Source organism: Sturnus vulgaris, chromosome 5 (genome assembly GCF_052056855.1).
Source record: "Sturnus vulgaris isolate bStuVul1 chromosome 5, bStuVul1.hap1, whole genome shotgun sequence".
In the NCBI taxonomy this organism is placed as follows: Eukaryota; Metazoa; Chordata; class Aves; order Passeriformes; family Sturnidae; genus Sturnus; species Sturnus vulgaris.
In genome coordinates, this window is record NC_142247.1 from 71,571,304 (window position 1) to 71,587,982 (window position 16,679).

Below are 16,679 nucleotides of genomic sequence, written 5' to 3' on the forward strand. Positions count from 1 at the left end.
GGATTAACAGGCACTTACAAGTGACTCACGCTGACACAGCCTATAGTAATCCAATCTATTTGAGATAAGAATAAATTCAAAGGAAACCTTAAATTTAGAAAAATCACCTCTGTGGCTGCACACATAGTTGGCTTTATTACACGAAATCACATTAAGTGTTCTCTCCAAACGGGAGGACAAATAAATTAAAAGCTAAATTCTAGCAATATTTTTTTCCATGAGTGCAGCATGTCCTTAACAGCAGTAGCTGCCACACTGAGCATAATTAGAGAGGGATAAGAGAGCCCTGTGTGGAAGTGCCTTGTGGAACACAGCAGTTTTCCTGTCCTACAATCCCACAGGAATATGATGTGCTAAAAAGAGTGGGAAGAAGAAAAGCCACCAAGCCACCTCACCTTGTCTCATGAGAATTAAGGCAGATTGTTAAATCTACAGTGGCAACCACCATTTCTCCTGCATGTACACTGGTTTTTTGTTTCCGTCTGGGATTTCTTGGGGAACTCAGACTTGTCTCTAGGGGATGTTACTAAATCCTAACAAACATTGAGGTGTTCTGGCTCAGCACACTGAAACATCAATGCTTTCCTGGAACCCTGAAGGATGCATTCACAGCTCTCATACCTCCTTTAAAACATGGCAGCAAGAAGGGAGCAGGGATGGAGCTTATTTCTATAAATAATCTTCCACAGCAATAACAGAATTTTTACCTCTTGACAATGCCATGAATAGCAACAGTATGGAAAAAAAAAAGTATTATTAAATATTATAGAGTCATAGAGTGGCCTGGATTGGAAATGACTTTCAAGAATATCTAGTTCAGACTCCCTGCCACGGACATCTTCCACTGTCCCAGGCTGCTCCAAGCCCCATCCAACATGGCCTTGGGTTCTTCCAGGGATGGAGCAGCCACAGCTCCTTGGGCTACCTCTGCCAGGGCCTCCCCACCCTCACAGGGAAGGATTTCTTCCTAATATCCCATCTAAACCTGCCCTCTTTTCATATGAAAAGAAAAAAGCCAATATAAGGAAAAGCGACACTGGCTTGGGCAAAGGGTGCATGGACTGAGGACTGGACTTTTATCACCAATTACTGTAAGATATAATTAAATACCACCTGTGTGTAAGGATATTTGAAAGCCATGGGATATTTGAAAGCCACGTATGTTCTGCCATCCATAAAGCAAAGACACTTTTCTGTGTGCAGGGATGTAAATCACTGAGTACACAGATGAAAACTCATTTGTAAGAACCAGCTGCACACTACTGAGGCCAACAAAATCTTATCAAATGCAGACTTCAAGGCTGAAGTGACTTATTTAGAGAACTGCTGTGCTGCTCTCACCTGCAGTACCCAGTTAAGTTAGATCAAGGACAGCAGCACACACCAACCACATCATAAGCAGGAAGTTTTAATTTTTTATGCACATTTTCCTTCAGGCATACACACCTACTCTCAGCAAATTCCCATTAATGGCCATTCTACAATCCTGAAAAGCAGTATTTTATAGCCTTGGGCTAACTAAATTAGAATGAGCTATGCTGAAGCTGCAATCACAGTGAAAACCTGCTGTATGACTTTTACCACAATAAAGATACTCCCTCAGAGAGCCTCTTCACAGTACAGTACTTTCAAAAAAACCTCACCATAGCCTGCATCTCATGTGAATTCGGTCATGACAGCCTGGGGCCTTGCCCAAGGACACTCAGAATAAAGATCAAAACTGAACCAGTAGTCAAAAAATGTTGATTATACCTAAGATTTTTAATGTACTTCAAGTGGGGATGTGGATCTTGGCTCGAAGGAGTGCAGAACAGATGAGAACTCAAATGGCAAAGTGCAAGGGGACAAGGCGCAATTTGTTCTGATTGAAAGACAAGGTTAAAAATCTCATTTTCTGTCACAATGAATTGGGTTTTCAAAGTGAGACCTCCCTGCCCTTGTGCTTTTTTCAGATGTGATTTCTGGAGAAATTCTACCCTTTACATTACAGTAAAATGCTGCAAAATTTTCAAATAGCTAGATTTTGTGCTAACCCTAATTCATAATCATTCTGGCCTTGCAACCATGGTGTGAAATTCACTGAGCTAGACAGCTGGGAAGGGGGGGGTGTGAAGAGTGGGGGTGGTGTTGTGTTTTTTTATTATTATTGCACTTCTGGTGCTCAACCCTTCTACTCTACACGAAATCCATATTCAGAAGTCTGTAAGCATGAGGATGCTTTTACGTACAAGGATTTGGTCAGAACTCTAAAAGCATCTGCACCTTTGTTTGCAATGAATGAATCTCTCTTCAAATTTACTCTGGTGACCAAAATATGTGTTTCTAGCCTGTAGTCCTGACTTATGTAAAAAGTGGTGCTGCTCGGAAAATTGTTTCAAAATTACATTTGAAAAACGCAGTGCCCTCCAAAATAGTTTTTATCCCTTCAAAACTGTCTGAAGGACACCTACTGAGAAATGCTTTCCAGTGAAACCTAGAGAAAAATGCCTGAGCTCCCAGTACTGGTACAAAACTAAACCTTAAATGAAGTTCTAGGAAAGAACCACCAGTTTTTCACGTAAACTTGTGGTGAGTTTTCACTGAAGCCCTCAACCCTGCCAACCCATGGCTAAATGTCATTCATACCTCATTTCCTATCCTAAATCAGCCATCACAGCAAGATGGTTTTACTCTGTCATTTTCAGATCTCATTAAAACCCAATGCTAAGCATAATTCTGGAGAGTGGAACTCGGCTGTGGACTGAAAAAAAAATCCCCAGCATTTAAGCAATCTAAGAAATTTAGCCTCTTTTTTTTTTCTACCTAAATGGGCCTTGACCACAGCTCTTCACCAAAGACATGGTTTTATTTTTTTCACATGCTCTTGATACATGCTGGATCAACATCATGAGGTGTGCAAATTTAAACAGAATGACTTCAGTTGGAAAACCCCTGTAAGATCAGAGAGTCCAACCATTAAGCCAGCACTGCCAAGGCCACCCTTAATCCATGTCCCCCAGTGCCACACCTTGTAAATCCCTACAGGGATGGCAACTCCACCACTGCCATAGGCAGCCTGTGAGAGGGTCATACAACCCTTTTGGTTTAGAAAAAAAAATTTTTTTCTAAAATCCAAACTGAACCTCTCCTGGTGCAACCTGAGGCCATTTCCTCCTATCCTATCACTGGAAAAAAACAAGCACAACCTACCTACAACTGCTTTGTAATACAAGCACATCAGAAAATCAAACTCTCGCTCAATTTCTTACACAACTTTTAATTATTTCCCCCTGCCAAAAATCTTTTATTCTTAACAATTCTTTAAAGGTCACTTAAGGCACACCAAGAACTATGAAAAGCAGCACTGGGCAGTTTCATGGATCACCTCCCAAGGTATCATGCTCCAAAGCACACTTCACTGTATTTCTGCCTCTGTAATATTGTCTTTAGGCAGGTACAAGTTGTCTCAGTGAGAAAACATTATCTTGTGCATGTCTATTAAAAAAGATTAATCTGTTCAACACCTGATGATTCACTCACCCACATGTTAGAAGTCCACACAAAAATGACTCATTCTGTCTGTAAGAATATTCACCTGGGATACCCAAGTCCTCTCATCTTTTCCAGAGCTGGTAACTGCTTTTTCTTGCAAAGGTGGTGGATGGTGGCTTCCCTATGAGAGCAATGGCTGACATGAAGGAGAAACAGACATGGGACTGGAAATTTTATAAACTATCTACATATTAATATTAATAATAATAATAATAAATATTTGAGAGTTAAGTTGGTGGATAACTGAAGCATTTGCAGAGGAAACAGTAACACTCCAGAGTGAGATGGTGGTTGAAAATAACAACTGATTTTAACCCCAATAAATCAAGTCACCCAGATTTGAAGGAATTCAGGCTACTCCTCTGTGACCTGGACACTTTCTCCCAGGAAAGGGCTCAGGAGCAGCTGTCCTGGATCACCCTGTTAGGGATGGCCAGTGCAGGGTAAAAGCATCTCAAGGTTTTGCCTCATGGCATCAGCTCAGTGCTGGTGCAACAAATCAAGCTGAGTTCCAGACTAGAACTTCATGTCCAGTTCTGATACCCACGCTGCCAAAGGACTGGCAAGTGTTCAGGGAAGAGCTCAGAAAACAGTGGGGCTGGCTGGGATGCAGACTCTGTGACTCCATCCTTAGGGAGATGGGTCCCTGACCTTGTTCTCATAGGTATTTTGTGAATGTGACAAATAACAAACAGCTCTTGGATCCTTGGAGAGAAAGGCACAGCAAGATATTACAGCTGGAAGGCAAACAAGCCTGAATTTGAAGTAACTTCTTGCTTTTTAGCAACAGCACTGCGAAATATTTACAATTACTTGGTGTTTTAGGATAGCAGAGCTTCTACCAGCACTCCAAGATGCATTTCTGAGGAAAAAATTCTTTCACAGAGAACCACACAGGCTTGATACAGAGACATGAATCTAAAAATTCCATGGAATCACAGAATAATTTGGGATATAAGGGACTCCAAAGACCATCCAGTTCCACATCCTGCCATGGGCAGGGACACCTTCCCCTATCCCAGGCTGCTCCAAGCCCCATCCAACGTGGTCTTGAAAATTTCCAGGGGTGAGGCAGCCACAGCTTCTGTGGACAATCTGTTCCAGGGCCTCCATAACCTCATAGTGAAGAATTTCTGCCTAATCTACTAAATCTACTCTCTCTCAGCTTTAATCCATTCCTTTGTCCTAACACTGCTTGCCTTTTATTAAAAGTAAAAATTCTGAAGTTAGTATTTTCATGTTTAATTTTATTGTTACTGCTATATAATGACTACTGCCTTATGCTGTCTCAAGATTAACTGTGCTGCTTTGCCTTGAAAGAAGCATTTTATAGATGGTTTTCCTCCTTGCTAAACTTATCTGCAAAAATACAGGCATGGAAAATACCTGATTTGCTATTTTTCTTGCACCTCATTACCTCAAGAAGTAACACGGAAAATAAAGAGAGAAAAAAAAAAAAAGAGAATGCAAGACCTTAATTCAGGGGAAAGTAAATGGTAACTCTGATTGTATATTATTAGAATATGATGAGAATTTATGCAAGAGGACACTTTAGCCAGAAAAGCACTTAACAGAAGTGACTAAAGACATGCTTGCTGCTTGCATGACACAGCTCTCTCTTTCCAGCCCTTCTATCATCCAAACACATTTTACTGCCACCCCTTCTGCAAGTCCTGAACCTGAATTTTTGACTGAAGTTTAGACAGTACTTGGAGGCACCAAAGTGCACAGCACACCCAGTTCAGTAATCCAGGAGAAGATAAGGCTTTTAGATGTACTTGTTCTACCAACACCTTGCATTTCACAGGGAAAGGGGAGAAAAGAGAATAAACTGGCCAATACCACAAACAAGCCCAGAGAAAAGAAAAACACACACACAAAAAAAGAATCTAATGAAAGAAGATAACTTCCTGACACAAGAAATAAAGTATATAGATTCTGAACTCTTGCTTATTTCTAATTCTGCATGTAAAAAAAAATTAAATTAAACCGAGTAAGGCATAACTGACTCATTTTTAATTCTGAGTCATCCCAAATCAGTGGATTCCTGTGTCAGACTATCTGTGCCCTCAAGAAGGTAATGGAATATGGCAATTTCTAATCCACTTAAGAATCAGGAAATTCACACAGCAGGTGTGAACACTAACAAGCCACTATTTTCACTTTTTATTGAAAAAAAATAAAATTCAATCAAGCCCTCTCTATGGAATACAATAAGAGTTCTGAAGAGAGTGGATAAGATAAGCCACGCTGTTTTACGCAAAAAAAAAAAAAGCAGAGAAGTCCTTTCCTGGCCTGTCCCGCTAGAATTACAGACCTTGAACTTGGAGCAAACAAATAAAAAAACCTCTTGACAGCAGTAAGAGATCAGGGCAATCTCCTTCACACTGCCCTGTGCTGGGGGCTGCACACACAAACCACATCCTGAACAGCACCAGCTCTGCTCCTGATGCCACGAGGCAGCAACTCCACCTTCCCCTCACACCCCCATGGCATCCCCATTTCATGTTCTGCAAAAGCAAACACGCTGGGTTTATGTAATAACTGCCAGTGTGTCATTCATTCCATGGGTCTGGAGTTTTAACTCCTTAAGGAAGCAATCCTAGAAAAATTAATGTATTCCAGGAGCTTGGAATACTCGTATTTCTGGGGAATTTATCACAGAAGTATTTTGCACAGTGGTTTTAAATCTTCTAATTTTACGAGGAGATTCGAACTGCTCAGCATTTTTCTTAAAATTCTTGTTCCCAGAATTACCAAGTTACATAAGAATCTCATATGCCAATAATGAAACATTTTCTAGTCTCCAAGGTAGCACAGAAACGCCAGAAATTTGTCTGACATTCCTCCCCCTTCCAAAAAAAACCCAGCAGGCACGTAAAAAGAACTCAAAGTGTTATTTATACAGTGTCATTAATTATCAACTATTGAAATACTAGTAGCCCAATTGTTTCTGAATACTTGGTGAGGAATGTTGTTGGTAATTTCCATGCATTCCTGTCAGGTCTTCTTTATCCAGGGAAAGAAAGAGAAGAAAAAAAAATAAAGAAAAAAAATAAAGAAAAAAAAAAAAAAAAAAAAAAAAAAAAAAAAAGAAGAAAGGAAAAAAACAGAAAAAGAAAAAAAGAAGAAAGAAAAGAAAAAAGAAAAAGAAAAAAGAAAAGAAAAAGAAAAAAGAAAGAAGAAGAGAAGAGAAGAGAAGAGAAGAGAAGAGAACAGAAGAGAAGAGAAGAGAAGAGAAGAGAAGAGAAGAGAAGAGAAGAGAAGAGAAGAGAAGGTTTGCATCACAGTTTTCCACCCTTTTTAGATTACAAAGTATCTGATATTTTTATTAAAAGAAATATCTATGGCTTTAATAAAACACATGAATTAAACTAAGATGTTTCCTCCCAATATCACAGCATCAACCTCTATGGGATCAGCATTTGGAATAAAATCAGCAGGAGCACTTCCCCATCAATGACAGCAATATACAGCTCTGTAATTTATTGCTCATTATTATTCATCATTACTCTGGCTCAAAACAACTTTCAGGAGAGGAGTAGCTGGGAAACTTCGCATTTTTCCTTAGCAAATATCTATGTAAAACATAAAAATGAGGCATCTAAATTATCTGTTCCCAATTACAAAGGCTGTTTTTATATGTCCACAAATTCTCCTAAAATACAAAAGTAGATTTTAAAAGATTAATACACACATTAAAAAGTCTAAATCCTAGCTAACACTTAAATATTGGTGTCTTAATGCTATTTTAAGTAAAGAGCAGCAGTAGAGATGAGTGTGGAACTATGGCTATGGTTCTGAAAGCTATCAAATATCTGGATTAGTCCCCTGGACAGGATAGCTGGATGTCCAAAGAAGTATCCAAAATTCTTCTGCTGCTTACAAAATTCCCTTATCTCTTTATTTGCTATAGGTGGAACAGTGGCACCACATCACCCGTGCCTACCCCTAGATTAAGATAAGAAAATTGGAAAAATATATTTTCTCTCTCTCTCAACCTCTTCATCCTTGTTTCAGACCCAAAGCCTCCAAAACGTTTTGCACAGGCATGCTGTAAAAACAACTTCAGGCGTTTAGCAGAGTGGAAAACGGAACCATTTCGGATCCCTCTGCAGAACTAAAGCCTCAAAATGCAGTTCTGTTCATTTGTATTTTAATCCAGTTTGTGTGCTGGTATTCCAGCAGCATATGGCAGTGTGTATTTCAGTTGGAAGAGCTTCAAGGAGGAGCAGCAGCATCATTCTAAAAAAATGCTTATATACCAAATCAAGTTGTTGTTTTTTTTTTTTTTTCAAGTGAGTTTCACTTAAATCTTTAGGACGTTCATCCTCTTCTAACAACACAAAAACCCCTCCACATCCAGAACCAAGTTTCCTTTGCCCATTTATCTTTAGACTGTTCTCTGCTTTTTATGGCAGAACACCAAGAAATAACAACCATGAAGGAAGCTTAAGTTCCCTCTTTAGAACCACAGTGACAAAAAGAAGGTAAGATCTTACTACTTGCTGCTTGGAATTATTCCAGCAATTAGGAGACTCTGGATAAACCTCATGTCACTTCAAAAATCACAAACCCAGGTGAGATTAATCTTAATTCAGTGGGATTACCTTTCACAAAGCTAGTTAGGTGAAACCCTCAGTTGCAGGGGAACCAGAGCTCTGAAAACCTGCAGAAGAGATGGTATTTGCATTTCAAATGTGAGCAGGAGTTACCATAAACCAGCCACATGTTGTACCACTGCCAACACCTCAGCAGAGTTTGAAATCCCACGTCAAGTGTCTAAAATAGACAACACCAGAAACATCATTCCTGAAACAACCTTAGGACCTTAGAGAAAGTGAAAATAGACAACCTGAAGCAATCAAACTGAATAATCACAAGCTGATTATTCACTGACTGCTGAGGAGTCCTGCCTCTCACACTTAAACCACTGCAGAGGCTTTTTCAGGCCTGGATACCAACAAACTCTTACCACTGATTTCAGGAAGATTTCTGCCTGAGCAAGGACTGTAAGGTCTTTCCCTTGAGAAGTGCTCAACGACTAACTACAAATTACTCTACCTAAAGGTGGTGAAACATCCTTCTGCAAATTATACAGGAACCCTTGCTTCAAACCAGTTATCCCAAGTACTCTGTACATCCCCCATCTGTGGAGCAGACAACTCCTCCAGTGAGTATTCTCCCAAACCACAAGAATTTTGTGTTAATTTTCCTTAATTCTTGGCAGACATTAACTGAAAACACCCCTCTCATCCTCTCTGTCCTGACACCATCCCTGAACATTTGCATTCAATCCACGTTTATTTGATGGGAATAAATAAACACCGAGCTCTCAGCATCCTCCAGACCTCCAGAAAATATTGTCTTTCCCCAAATTAACACAATAACAAGATCAGCAAATGCCACTGGTGAAGCAAACACCTGCTCTAAGGTTTGGTGGGCAGAAGAGCTTTTCAAACCTGCCAGAAACTGAGATCAGCTACCACTCAAGCTGGAAGAAACCCCAGCCCTACATTATGTAATCTACATAGTTTTTAGACCAGTCTGCATTCTTGCAGAGCCCAAAACTGAGGAAGCTACAGACAGAACAAAAGAGAACAGAAAAAGCTCATTAACCTCTGCTGAAGAGTCTGTATTTGCACACTGAGGCAGGAGTGCCCACTCACCCACACAAACCTGAGCACTGCAACCTCTAACACCGAGGGTAAAGCACCACAAAATTTCCAGCCAGTCAGATCAGTCCTTTATTTGGATGAACAACCACTAACAACTAAGAAGTTAAAAGACCCACTTCAGGCTTGGCTTTGGGTTTTCCTTTTCTTGGTAGTGTGTGAATAAGTCCAGACACAAACTCATCTGAAAAACTCAGAAACAGCTCAACTGATGCTGCCACTGACCATACAGAACAACCAGAAAGTGGTAACTCCCAAATTCAATCCGACCTTTACAGACAGATTCATCTCACCCAGTTTCTTCTGTTGAGTATGCTGGGGTTTTTCTTCATTTCACAGAATCACAGAATGGTTTTGGTAAGAAGAGACCTTAAAGCCCATCCAGTCCCACCCCCTGCCATGGGCAGGGACACCTTCCACTATCCCAGGTTGGACATTTCCAGGGATCCAGGGGCAGCCACAGATTCTCTGTGTAACCTGTGCCAGGGCCTCCCCGCTCCCACAGTAAAGAATGTATTCCAAATATCTCATCTAAAACTGCTCTCCTTCAGTTTGAAGCCATTCCCCCTTGTTCTGTGACCACATGCTTTTGTAGCTTCTGAAATGGAATATATACTACTAGAAATGCAGTCTCTGAGTACATCTCCAAGCTGCAGACTTTTCACTTATTTATATAAGAATGAAGAAACACAGATAAAACTATCAAGCACCCAAGTCAAACCAAGTTGTTCTTTGTAATTAACATTTATGTGTGATTTAAAATTCCACTCTCATTTTATCCTTTTAAGTCACCCACAGAACTCTAAAATTCTTTTCACCTGAAGAGATTTTGCAAGCCTTCTCCTTGCTTTTAATCAAGCATCAAATTGCTCTTTCCTAACCATCACGACTGAAAAAACTCTCTTAAAATGAAAACATTCACCAGCTGAAAACACTGAAATACCAGGGTGGGATTTAATTCACTCTATCTCAAACACCTGCACTGGGTCTATGAGGATTCTGGGTTTCTAAATCCCTCATGACAGCCCAGGGAATGCAGAGAAAAGCTCATCTGACCACACAGAGATGCTGACAGAAGGATGAACCAAACTCCTCATTCCACTTCCCTAGCTGGGACAGCATCCTCCAATTATTCCAGCAGGATGAGAGCCACAACAAAAAGAGATTTTCTGGTAAAAACTTCCTCATGTCTGTTTAGTCTTACAAGAGCATCTCGAAGTGCACGGAAGCCCACGAAGCTCAAAACTTCTTCCTTCCAATAAAAGCACATTAAGAAAGAAAAGACACAAAACCAAGTTCAGCAGCATAGAGAGACTTCCCAGCTCCATGCCTGTAAGTGTCCAAAGCCAGGTTGAACAGGGATTGGAGCAACCTGGTCCAGTGGAGAAGTGTCCCTGTCTGTGTCAGGGGATGGAATTTGGATGGTCTTTAACGCCTCTTCCAACTCAAACCATTTTGTGGTTCTGAAACTCCCCAGCCCCATGAAGGTACCTGACAGTTATCAGCACCAAACATCACCCCTTGAAACTGAAGTGGCCAAACTGCAGGATTTTGGAGATGGATAAATTCTCCGTGTAGTCACTGTGATGTAAATACTGCATTTTTAAGACACCATTAATTAGCACTCCTTCAAACAACTCTGAAAACCCACAGCAGAGGCAAGACTTGACCCAGTCCTGACCTGTGTACAGGATCCTCACTGCTCAAGAGTGGCTGCATTACTGATTACAAAGCACTCAAGTTCAGTACTTGAAACAGTAGTTTTCTCTATTTTTAGCTGTGCAACCAGAAAAAAGTCCGTGCTTGAGTATGAGGGTTGGACCAGATGACCTTAGTCAGGTCCTCAAGCATTCTGTGATGAAGAAACAAGAAACTGCTTTAAAGAAAACTAAAATGAACAGACAAAAAAAGGTGAAGGTATTAAGGAGGTGACAGCTTGCTAAAAGCTCATATTGCATATGGAAGAATAGAGTAAGTGCAACTTAACACAAAACAAAATAAAGAATATTGAGAAAGCATTCAAAAGCATGTCCTTCAGAAAGAGGAACCATACTGTGATTCCAGGAAAAAAATAAAGAATTTAACAAACTAAATGCAAAATTTTAAGCCAAAAAAAAATACTGAGAACTGATGTGTTAAGAGGAAATTTTATCAAATACACCAGAAGGGTGAAGTTTACAAGAAAACCTGCTGGACCAGTAGGTGACAAAGGATCAAAAGCTCGACAGGACAAAACTGTGGGGAGGGGGAAAAAACCTCAGAAATGCTTCTTTGCCACATGAAAACCCAAATGAACTCTCTGCTCTGTACGAAGCAGTTCAGGGAACTTCCAGCTCTGGTGTCTGCCTGCAGAGAGGAGCAGGAAAGGGGATCCTCTCCGGGAAGCTGAGCACTGCTCACTGCCAAAGCCTGCCAGGAATTACACAGCCAGAGCACATGGACACAGCCAGATTTCTAAGGAAACCAAATTATTAAAAAGACCAACTGATGGACTGCAATCTGCAGGTCACAGACACGAAAGGGCTCCATGGATATTGGGAGTCCCAAAAAAATTACCAACTTCTCCACAAGGTCTTGAAGAAAACTCAGCTGTAGAGCAGAAAGGAGGAAGATCTTATCAATCAACAGTCAATTTACATGCAGAGAACATAAACCCTTACACACACATATAAAATCAGACTCCTATACAGGTCTGGAGTTAGACCTCCCTCATTTAACTGAACAATAAATGATGCTGAAAAGGACACACTGTGAGGTCACAGCTCTATTACAGATAAACCAGTAAATGCATCAAAGCAGTTACCCTCAGTCTTTTCCTCCAACTAGTTATTATACAGCATGACTGGGAGGGAAAACAGAAGATGAAATTCAAGTAGATAAATTCCAAGGCCCTGTATATAGAAAAAAAGCAGCCAACTGCACACTGAAAATGAGGGGCTCTAAATTAGTTTTTTTCCTGATTAGGAGAGACCTTGAATTTACTGCAGATAGCTTTGCGAAAATAAAGTTCTCACAGGGGTTGATAAGAGGAGCAGTGAAAAAGCAAACAGAATTTCAGGAGTAATTAGGGAGGAACAGAGTGGTAAGAGGAAGCAGCAGTGGGACACTGGGACATGTGCAGCACATTCATGTCCTCAACTCTCCACTTCTCTAAGCTGCAGCTGCAGGAAAAGTTATTGGAAACCTCTGGAAAAATTATTTTATGCCTCAGGTTCTTTAGATTTGGCCCAGTTTTACATCAGATGTTTGCTAAGTTAATGTTGGAAAACAAGAGCAAGTAACAGTTCTACTGCTCAGAAAATTTCCTACACTTAATCAACTAAAACAAGTGTGTATTTATGATTGTGGAGATTGATTCTGTTGCCTGATTTCCCTTATTCAATGTAGTTTTCTATTTACTGACAATGTAGAGAGTGACAAACTAACAGGTTACAACCAAGTTGGTTTTGAGATGAAAAATGCTGTGAACAAAGCAGGTGTGGACCTTTTAAACATTAAACATCATCCTCAGTCAGCCAAAAAGGTGAATCCCTTGCCCATTCTGTCTTTCCAAGGTGAAATTCCAAACAGGCAGCATTGGAATACTCTGCCCAGGGAAGCTGTGGAGTCAAATATTCTGTGGGTATGGCACTTGAGGATATGGTTTAGGGGTGAATACAGTGGTGGTTGAGGGTAGAACTTGGTGATCATAGAGGTCTTTTCCAACCTTAATGATTCTGTGATTAAAAATGACATTATCTTACATATTATTATTCATTCCTACAAAGTATTTTACAGTGACTCCACATTTACAAGTGTACCAAAACAGCACAGTGATTTTACCACAAATTCAGCTGTGCCACGTGCAGAAGTGGGCAAACCCACTCTGCTTTTGGCAGGACTTGGTGCCATTTCAGCTCTTCTTTCCACAGGGATCTGAGCTGGGATCTGTTCCCAGCACTGTTCAATGAATTCATAAATGACATGAAAAGGGCTCTACAGTGAGATGACATCTGCTGATGATAGTAAAGTTATTCACAGCAGCAAAGGCAGTAAATAAGTAAGAAAAAACAAAAAGAAATGCGTGCAGATTACTCGCTGGACATTAAAATACACAAATGAAATTCGGGAGTGAAATTAATGAGGAATCTCAATGAAATTAAGTGCGAAGTAGGATGACTGGAGGTGGGGCAAGTGGCCCTGCTCCCTTTACAGGTCAGCAGGCTTTGAACTGACTCAACACTCGCAGCAGGCTGAGCTCTAGAAAATTATGGTCATAATGGAAATAGTTATGTATGAATTACTTACGTCTTTTCCAGTGCAAGAAGTGGATTTTAAATGGAGTTCAGGCCCAAAAGTTAACAGAAGAATATGGTTCCTCACTGAACAGGCTGATGTTAGTTAAGCTGGGGAACCACAGAGCTTTACACTTCCCAGTACGTCTCATTAACAAATTCCAAAAGAAAAGTCCAGTAAAAAATGCCAAAAAATAAAACCATCCAGCTCAGTCAGCCCATGTACTATGGACTTCTGGACAGTGAAGGGTGTGCAGAAGGAGGATCCCACTCACTCTGTGGCTGTGCTCCTCAATAACCCACCTGTGGCCACTGCTGGAGACAAATCCCTGCTCCACGTCAGTAAACGACCAAGAGCTGCTTTTCTCCTCTTACCTTCACTACCTCTCTGCAAGTTGTCAGACCTTTTCATTCTATTCTGCACTTTCTGTGTTGTCTATCTGGGAAAATCATCTGAATTATGCTGGAAAAGCATATCCAAAATGCCCAGCATAAGCAGCTGGAGGGGTGAAAGGGATCTGGTGCCTAAGCATAAAGTCTGTCACCTTGTAGATAATTCTGCATGTATTAAAGTTGCAGTGCAGCTTTGCTCCCCATAAAATATCCATCCACCAAAGTGAGTTCCCTCCTTCTCAAAGGAAAATCAAGCCTAGGAAAAAGGGTCCATTCAGTATTTAAGTTCCCTTTTCCACAAAGCTGACTTGAACTTATTGTTCTTTCCCTGAATTTCCCCAACATTTCCACTCTTGCTAGAAAGAAAAATTCCCTTCGAAAAAAATCCCAACCTGAAAAATTACCTGGATTTCCAAGCAACAAGATGAAAGTCCCACCTATTCCAGGAAACAATCCTAATTCGTTCAACAAAATTAATGGGTATTTTAATAACACTTTTAGACTACCACTCACTCTGTAACTGACTTTTGATACAGCTGATCTGATGGTATAAAAATAAGAAAATACTAACCACTCTATCAAAATAATCTTTGAAAGAATTACCATATTATTATTTCCCATTTTTTTCCTCTCAGAAAGTTACTAAGTTACTCCAATATGGAGCAAAACAAATCTTCTGCCACAAAAAGAGAATTAGAAAGAAAAATTTACTTTTCTGGGTGCATACAGTACTCATTCTTAATAGCCAAGGATGCAGAAACAACTTCTATGTCAACAGGTACTGAATCACTTGAAGAAATTAAAATTATTGAACAAATCACTACCTCTAACCATCTACTTCCTTCAATCCTGTAAAACTTCCTAGGGATAAAGATTATTGACACATAACCTACATAAAAAACATTAGAAATCAATTTTTCCTGGTCCCTGTATTTTCTTTCACACAGCACAGCTGCCTATATTTAGCGCAGATGTTTTTATTTCTCTTACAAACTATGCTAACAAACTCCACTGGGCTCTTCACTAGCCTTGATACTGAACCAGAGCCTTGCAGATGAAGGCTGGGAAAACTGACAGGGTCAAATGTCCAAGCTGGGAAGAGGAGGATGAGTAAGGGGGTTGTACCAGTAATCAAGTGCAACTCCAATTAGCTCTGGAAGCTCTGGAATAGGAATGGAAAATGGAGCAACAAGCATAGCAGAATTAATTTTATACACAAATGTATCTAATTGCACACTTGAAGTTCCTGGAAGGTTTGCCATCTGGGCTGAATCAGCTGTCCAGGCTCAATTATCCATGGAAAAGATGGATTCCTTCCTACAGGCACCTTTTTAGAGACAAGTCATCCCCTCCAAGGGGGTCTGGAATAGGAACTGTCAGGAAGCTGCTCATCCTACCTGCTGTTCACCTCTGGCTTCAGCAGCATCTGGACATTTAAACTTCATGAGAAAAACTTCACCCACAGCATTTGAGGTAAGACAGAAAAATGGAGATATTTGTATGTGTTTGGGATGTTTTGTAGGAGCTGGAACTCCTCTGTGTACACTGCTGGGAATCCTACATTACTGTACCTGGCTGCTACTACATCAGGCTTCCACAAATACACTCATGTGTTCTTTCACAAGTACCCAATTCCATCTTTGAGAGTTATTTATGCTGCTTGGGAAGATCAAGGATCTGGATCCACACACACCAAGCACCTTCACTTTATTTGCAGTGTCTCAATTCTGTATCCTCCTCACTATGCTTGGTGCAGACACTGCCAGCACACTCCTTCCACATATGAAAACAGCACTTGCCTGAAAAACCCATTTTCCTCAGCTCCATACTGACAGGAATTAACAGACTGAAGAATTATTTCAGAAAGAAAACCATTCTGGTATTTAAGATGTGGTGACACCAACCAATGAACAGGAAATCAAGTATTAGGGTGGAAAACTGCAACTCTACTGAGTCAGTACCTGCAAATATTTGCTGTTGAAATTAGGTAACATCTGTAAAAGGTGAGAGTTGTTAATGGATAGATTCTATTTGCATTCCCTCAGATCACAGGGCTGCCACCACACAATTCTTATTTCTTCTTGGACCCACCATATCTAAAAAACAATGATCTTCTTGTGCTGTGGAAGGGATGGAATGTGAAATCCCATCCACATCCCAACAGAATCCCACAAACATTTTGGCAGGAAAAATTTATTATGTAAAGCCCAGATGGCATCCCAAATATTTCTACTTCAAAATTTAGGACTCTTTCTTTTTTCTTGAAATAAATTACACAAAAGCATCACGCCTAAAATTAACTGTACAAGAGCATCAGGCAAGGTAACCAGACTTAACTGAGCAGTTATTTGGACTATGGGAAGAATGGGAATGTGGTTTTTCTCCATTTAACTCCATTGTCAGAAATGAGTAATATTTTTCTATTCAACTATATTTGAATGACTGGCAGAGAAGGAAGATATAATGAGCAAATACATCCAGTAACATACAATACTTGGAGAAGAACTTTCCCAGTTATCTGAAGTCTAACACCTTTGCCAACTTCTGAAGCAATGTTTCAAACTTTCAGAACTGAAATTGCCATTTTTTGTTATTCTAACAGCCTTCTTTTGCTTAATATTTGTTTTTTCCCACCGTTCAATTTCAGCTCTGAATCTGGGAATATGTGACTTCAAAATGCTTTGAGCTGCTGCTTCACTGAAGCAGCTAAACCTGATTATCAGTTTGGTTCAGCATGGACTTAGTCACTGCCCACCCTTTAAGTTCTGGGATAAAGATCAGCCCTTGATTCCGACTGTCATTTTGC

At 40.2% G+C, this 16,679-nt stretch overlaps 1 long non-coding RNA gene across 5 annotated transcripts in view; it reads right to left on the reverse strand.

Moving 5' to 3' along the window:
* The window catches only part of LOC106856868 (uncharacterized), a 113,767-nt gene that overhangs the window by 61,459 nt on the left and 35,629 nt on the right, over positions 1 to 16,679 (reverse strand). The window lies entirely within an intron of this gene.